The sequence below is a fragment of the Musca autumnalis genome, unplaced genomic scaffold (genome assembly GCF_047663935.1).
Source record: "Musca autumnalis isolate F117 unplaced genomic scaffold, ASM4766393v1 scaffold_2, whole genome shotgun sequence".
NCBI lineage: Eukaryota > Metazoa > Arthropoda > Insecta > Diptera > Muscidae > Musca > Musca autumnalis.
The window spans coordinates 102,473,026-102,480,534 of record NW_027411755.1 but is presented as its reverse complement, the minus strand read 5'-3'; the positions used below and the strand labels follow the sequence as shown (position 1 = coordinate 102,480,534).

At 35.5% G+C, this 7,509-nt stretch overlaps 1 pseudogene; it reads left to right on the top strand.

Moving 5' to 3' along the window:
- The first annotated feature begins 3,664 nt into the window (after positions 1-3,664).
- On the top strand, positions 3,665-5,238 carry LOC141394372 (probable citrate synthase, mitochondrial; annotated as a pseudogene).
- Positions 5,239-7,509: the final 2,271 nt, after the last annotated feature.

Below are 7,509 nucleotides of genomic sequence, written 5' to 3'. Positions count from 1 at the left end.
AAAGGCGAGAGAAACACGTCTGAATGTCAACAAAGCTGAACAGAGACTGCATGGCATTTTTGCTTAAGTCATATCTGGTAAATGACTAACGACCAAGTTCGACCTAATTCAAATGTGATTCTGAAATCTTTTTATTAGGTCGAACTTGGTCTTTAGTCTTTTATCAGATATGACTTAAGCAAGAATGCCATGCTTCTTATGTGTCGAGGCCTTTAGTATGATCAAGGCATTATTGTAGACTAAGCCCTATTTTTAAGACGAGTATATTTTTCCAATTCTCCTCAATAGGATGTAGTGGTGCCTGTAGATTATCCGTTTGCATTATTTGCTTATTGTAATTGTGGCACCTCAGGAATGTAGGTTTGACACTTCTGGTTCACTACTACATCTTGTCCAATATTAATTAACATTCTTTGGGTGCATAGTTCTTTTCCCTTATATTACACTGTGCAACATTTTTAAGGCGATCTTGTGCAAACAATTCGAACTGAGGATTTTTTGAAAGAACAGACCCAAACGTCAAGAAACCCTAGTTGGGTTTTGTTGTGTCAGATCCAGCTCGGATTTTATGGCCCCATCTAAACATGGTTAAATATTGAGTTTTTCAAGAAATTCGCGGCTATATCTCTGAAACTAATGCGAATCTTCTTCTGAACTCTGAAGCAAATTTGTAGATGAGGACAGGAATAAAATATTTGGAGTTTTGAAAAACATTATAATAGAGGGTAATAAATGAAGTTGAGCCAATGGGGGAATACTCCACTCAAGCAATCGAAATGAGATTGAATCTTCAACAATAAACAAAACAAACAAAAAACAGCCGAGGCACGGGCGATTGGAGCTTTGTTAAAAACAAAATTCCAATAACAACCTCACAGGCAACTGTGGTGATGTTATTTTCAACTCACAGAATTCGACGAATTCTTAGTTGATACGTGCTGACATGTTGCAGAATATTTTGATTTTGGTGTTTCTTTGGAAAAGCCGAAAAGTGAGTGTGATTCTCATTCATATGGGAATACTAGACACTTAAAGAGTTCGGTTTTTCGCTAAAAAGGCATCATTTCAAAAACTGAGAAGCCAATTGATAATTCCCTTCGCCGGGATGAAATCATGATATTGGTAGCGATCAGTAAAATTTTGCAACACAGTCAGTTCGTTTTGAAAAACATTACTCTCTGTAATAGAGGGTAATAAATGAAGTTGAGCCAATGGGGGAATACTCCAATCAAGCAATCGAAATATTTGGAGAAATAATGAAATCGAAAAACTACATGTATTGCCTCAAATTTCAAAATATATGCAAAAATTCCACAATTTTAATACATTTCGGTTTTTGTAGTCTAAATATGTACTCGCACAAATTGCATACTAGAAGTTGTTTGCATTTTCAGTGTTGCATAGTGTTACAGATCAGTTCTAATTCCAGCTGTAATTATATTCTCTTCTACCTCTTGTTTTTAGTACTGATGTAACTAAATTCATCCTGTCTGTATTCTTTGTAAAGCTGGCGGAGCTGCTTTGTGTGCTTGTTGGGACGCTCAACAGTCTAGGTTGTTCGTAGCCTAGAGGTTGGATGTTCGGAGTCCCGGGTTCAATTCTCACTAGCAGCGGTTTCATTTTCTTATTATTTTTTATTTTTTCCCCCTATTTGGAAATTTTTTCTTGGCTTGCTTATTTTTTTTTCCTATTTTGAAAATGTTCTATGCTCACATTTGTGCGTAAATACTGATTTTAGTTTTTTTTATCGATGTTAGAATTTTAGTCCCATTAGCGCATGGCTACCATCGTTTAGGCATATTTGGCACAAACATGGCTCCATAAATTCCCCTGCGTAGAGTGGTGAAATTCGTAACACTTTTCCATGTTAAGTTCCGTTGCACATATACTTTGAAAGATAAGTGTTGAAGTATAATTTTTTATTGGCGTTTGAAGTAGCCATTTTTCTTTTTGGGAACGTTGCTGGTATTTGTATTCAGCCGTGTTTCTAATCATTTTACTTGAAGTTAGAAAAGGAGGTAGCAAGTGACATATCGATTCATTTGCAGTCAACTTTGTATTGTTATTCTGGAAAATTCCCAAACTGGTGTTGAAAGTAGGAGTCCTTTTTACTAATTTTGATCCCTTTTGTAAAAGGACATTTGGAATACTGAAAGGAAAAAAAGTATCCTTTCCTTCCCAATTCCATATAACTCCCACTAGTTGGGCATGGTAACCGAAGTTTGTGGTTTATGGTTGCCTTTTTTTCAAATATTTGGAGCTTTTTTTTCTGGCATTAACCTCTTCATTGGTCATTTGGTAAGCCGTTTCTTTATTCAAATCTTTAAACAATATAGAGTAAATCGTTTTTGGGTTTTCCTTTTTTGTTTGTCCGTAGGATTCCCTTCTCCCTGTATTACAACAGGAGTACCCCTGACGTCCACAAGCTTTGATACCGATAGAACATCACTGTACACTTTCAGCTCTTGTGAATTTGCCGTCGGAAACAGAGTGTCAGTGGTTCCATTTATCGGGAACAACATCCATATTTTGTGTGATCAAGTGGATTAAACGTCCAGAAATGGTGCCTGGCTCTTTATAAGCATATAACTAACGTGTTTTAAAGCTAATTCAAAGTTTTTTTTGAGCAAAACAATATTATTTCAAACGCCTTTGCAAAATTTGTTGTGTACGTAATATGCTGATCTGGTGAATTTGAGATTGTTGATTAAGTTAGACTGTTAACAGAATATTTACTGATAACAGCTGGCCCCTGCTAACTAGCTCTGTGAGATTTACAGTTTGGGAAGCATTGCTTCGACATACAGAAAAGTATTTCGGTTTTTGTTATAAATTAATAAATTTTAATAGGTTTTTCCACAATTTATTCACAAAGATCAGCAGTACACTAACATCACTTTTTTTATTTATATGATTTCTATTGTGCATACTTATCATATTTCGAATTAAAATTAAAACCATACTGAAACATCACCATTGCATGTTAATGTTTGATCAGCCGCTCGGTATGTGTGTGTATGATTAACATAACCAAAGGTCGTTGCCCTCACAGCTGATTTTTGCTGAAATTTTGAATTCCTCAAAAAGAAACACACATACATATTAACATTAGCATAACTAGAATACATTTTTGTTAAGTGATTAATTAGTACACAGAAAAAAATTGTAAACATTTGATTAAAAATTAAAAAATCTGATTAATTTTTAATTGATTTTTTGCCGATAAAATAATGTTCATATTGAAAATCGTCGATAAAAAAATTTGTTGTTTTCATTAGAAATTATTTTGATAAAGAAATTCTCATACTAACTAAGAATTTTGTTGAATATTATTTTTTCAAGCGATAAAATATTTTTCATATTAACAAACTGGTTTATCGATTTTTTAATTTTTATTTAATAAAAAATTTTTCACATATACAATAAGGTTTGTTAAATATATAAGTAAATATCGATAAAAATATGTTCATATTTACAATTATTTTGTTGATATTTATGTTAAATACAAACCCAAAAGCCACAAAAAGATAGATACTTACACACATTTATAAATGGTGGGGCTTGCTTTTTTATTGAAATGTATGGAATGACAAATGCAAAACAACAACAGACGTTCGGTACATGCACAATTATAAATCGTACAAGAAAAAAATTAAAGAATTGCCAGAAGCTCAGAAATTGAATGCTTTCTTGGCCCAATATGCCCGTTTCTTCACAGCCGATTCCGGTTTGCGTGAAGTTTTAGCCAAAAAAATTCCAGCTGAGCAAGAACGCGTTAAGAACTTCAGGAAGCAATATGGTGCCTTCAAAATGGGTGAAACTACCATCGATATGATGTATGGTGGTATGCGTGGCATCAAAGCTTTGGTCACCGAAACTTCTGTCTTAGATGCTGATGAGGGTATCCGTTTCCGCGGTCTTTCCATTCCTGAATGCCAAAAGGCATTGCCTGCTGCTGAAGGTGGTGCTGAACCCTTGCCCGAAGGTGTTTTCTGGCTCTTGATGACCGGTGATGTTTCGAATGGGCTGAACGTGCTGCCTTGCCCCAACATGTTGTTACTATGTTGAACAATTTCCCCACCACTTTGCATCCCATGTCCCAATTTTTGGCTGCCATTACCGCCTTGAATCACGACAGTAAATTCGCTAAGGCCTACTCAGAGGGTGTTCACAAATCCAAGTACTGGGAATATGTCTATGAAGACAGCATGGATTTTGTTTGTCAAATTGCCAGTTGTCGCTGCCACCTTCTACTGCAACACCTATCGCAATGGCAAGGGTACCAAGACCATCCGCCAACTTCAAGATGTTGGGCTATGACGATCCTAAATTCACCGAATTGATGCGTCTCTACTTGACCATCCACAGTGACCACGAAGGTGGTAACGTATCCGCTCACACTGTTCACTTGGTTGGTTCCGCCTTGAGCGATCCCTACCTCTCCTTCGCCGCTGGTATGAACGGTTTGGCCGGTCCCTTGCACGGTTTAGCTAACCAAGAAGTCTTGGTTTGGTTGCGCAAATTGCAAAAAGATGCCGGTAACAATCCCTCTGAGGAACAGCTCAAGGACTACATCTGGAAGACCCTCAAGTCCGGCCAAGTCGTGCCCGGCTACTGTCATGCTGTACTTCGCAAAACAGATCCCCGCTACACCTGCCAACGCGAGTTCGCCCTCAAGCATTTGCCTGACGATGAACTCTTCCAATTGGTCTCCAAGGTCGTGCCACCAATCCTCACTGAAACCGGCAAGGTTAAGAACCCATGGCCCAATGTAGATGCTCACTCCGGTGTCTTGTTGCAATACTACGGCATGAAGGAAATGAACTACTACACTGTTTTGTTCGGCGTCTCCCGCGCTCTCGGTGTCTTGGCATCCCTCATCTGGGATCGCGCTTTGGGCTTGCCCATCGAACGTCCCAAATCCTTGTCCACAGACATGCTCATGAAGATGGTTAAGAAGTAATTTATAAACAAATACCGTACAAAGTAATAAAACCAAAAACTATTTCTAAAGCAACAACAACAAAGGTATCTATCAAATCAAGACAACTCATCAAAATGTTTCGAAACTCATTACTGATTTAGAATTATTTTGATCGTATTGCTATGAGGCGAAGGATATACATAACTAGGAAAGAAAACACAACAACAACAAAACACATTTACTTAACGAATTAATGCTTAATTAATTTTAATTTAATTTAAATAAAACAACAAACAAAAAAAAGAAAAACGAAATGAAACAATTTTTAACAAAAGTAATAATTTAGCGTCACACTTGAATTTAAATGGAAGAAAACAAATAAAACACATTTAAATATAAAATTAAGGAATCTCGTTGAACGCTTTTCGTTAGTTGTGAAATTAAACAAATTCACAATTCACAAATTAAAAATCATCAGCGGAAAATCGGCATCTAGAATAAAATGTAATAAATAGGTGCATCGTATTTCAAATATGTATATACAGTATTTCCCGGATATAAGCACTGTGGAAAATGCAAGCAAAGCAGTGCATATATGCGGGGGATTCATATATCGAAATCCCCTTTATAAGCACAATTAGTGCTTATATACAAATCCCGCTTATAAACACAATCCGTGCATATATAAAAATCCCCCATATACAAATTTTCATTAAAATTGCAATTTATTCGCTTTTAATCAACCAAAAAAGAAAACCATTTCATTCATAAGAAAACATCCCACTTCTTTGTTTAGTACTAGGCTCGGATATCAATAGAAGTTACGTATATTTAAAGCGAGAAGAATCTTAATTATTTTTATTCTTAAACAAGTAAAAAAGCGTTAAGTTGGTCCGGGCCGAACCATGAATTATTCTGAAATAATATAGAATAATTACTTTTCTTGCTGTTACGAAAGTACAAATATCCACAATTTCAGGCAGAGAAGACTTTTGACCATTGAGAAATCCAAATACCTAATTTTAGCTAATTCGGTCAGCTAAAAGTTTGAAAATACTTGAAATCGGGCAAATTCGGTCTGAAAATGTAGATAAAAACCTCAAAATACCTGAAACCGAACTGCAAACAAAAGACTCATCTTTCCGAAATTTCAGTATTCTATCTCTATTTTTGTGTATGCTGTCGTGACTACCACAGACGAAGGATCGGAAATGCATAGATCGAATTCGACTTTATAGTGTTGCAAATGATTATTTCAATGAGTTACAAACGGAAAAACAAAGTTAATATACCCTTCATACTATGGTGGAGGGTATAAAGAGTACGTTATTTTGCCTGTGCATTGTCCAAAATAGAATTGCTCTATGTTTTCTATTTCATGAAGTAATTGGCAGGAAATTTTGGAAGTTTAATTTTTTGCACAATCGTTCTCATCTAATTCTTTATTCTACAACATAACTTCTCCGACTTCCTTGGATCTCCATAACATTGTAGGTTGTTACTGCTCGTCAAAAATCACATTGTATGTAAATACAAAAAACATGCCTTTTTAAATGTCAACAATATTCATTGATTTTCTAAATTAGGGCCAAACCTATAGCTCTGCGTGTTGCGTGTGCGTTCAAAAATACAAAAACAAATTACATGTATTACAAATTGAAATACATGTATTTTGTTTTTGTATTTTTGAACGCACACGCAACACGCAGAGCTATAGGTTTGGCCCTTAGTCAATAATTTTTCGCCTTTTGCGACCGCCAGTAGATAGAGTAAATGGCTTGTTTATTTTTATTGCAATTAGTTCAGGTTTCTCTAAAAGCATATTGCCTGTAAGACCAGCTCCAAACGAACGAATTTCGAAGACTGCGTGCTCATTTTGCGTTTTATATTGATATTTCTTGACTAGTCTTTGCCATATTTAAAGTCGATAAAAAATTTTATTATCATCCAAATTATTTTGAGCCGGTGCATATAAACGAATTTTTTAAGCCAAAATTCAAGTGCTTATAAGAGGGGAATGCATATAAGCGGGATGCATATATCGAAATAATGTCAATGTATTTTGAAAAAAAAAATAACATTTGCACAAATTTCAGTGCTATTAACCGGGGAATGCTTATATCCGGGGTGCATATAAGAGGGAAATACAATAAAATATTTCGATTCTCCCTTTTCCGATTTTTGCATTACATTACAAAATTTGGTTCCAATCATAAAATGTATAAGCACCATTATTCACACATAAACACTGATTTATTTCCACACTTTTCGATCTGATCACAGCGAACGACTAAAAACGACTAAATGCTTCTTGCGAACAAAACATTTTTTCTTTCCCTCTTCTTTTGTTAGGTTCAAAAAACCAACAAACCAAAGTTTTAGTATACATTCAAGCAGTCGCGGTGGCAACAAGTAGATAAATAAAACCCCCCATGCCACAAAAATCTCATACCCATGCTTTGAATAACACAGCACATTGTTGTAGCGGAAAATCTCTCTATGCCATAAAAAGTTATTTTCTCACGCTCCTGAGAGCGAGAACATGTGACAAACTTTGAAAACCATTATAACAACAAATATTGGTT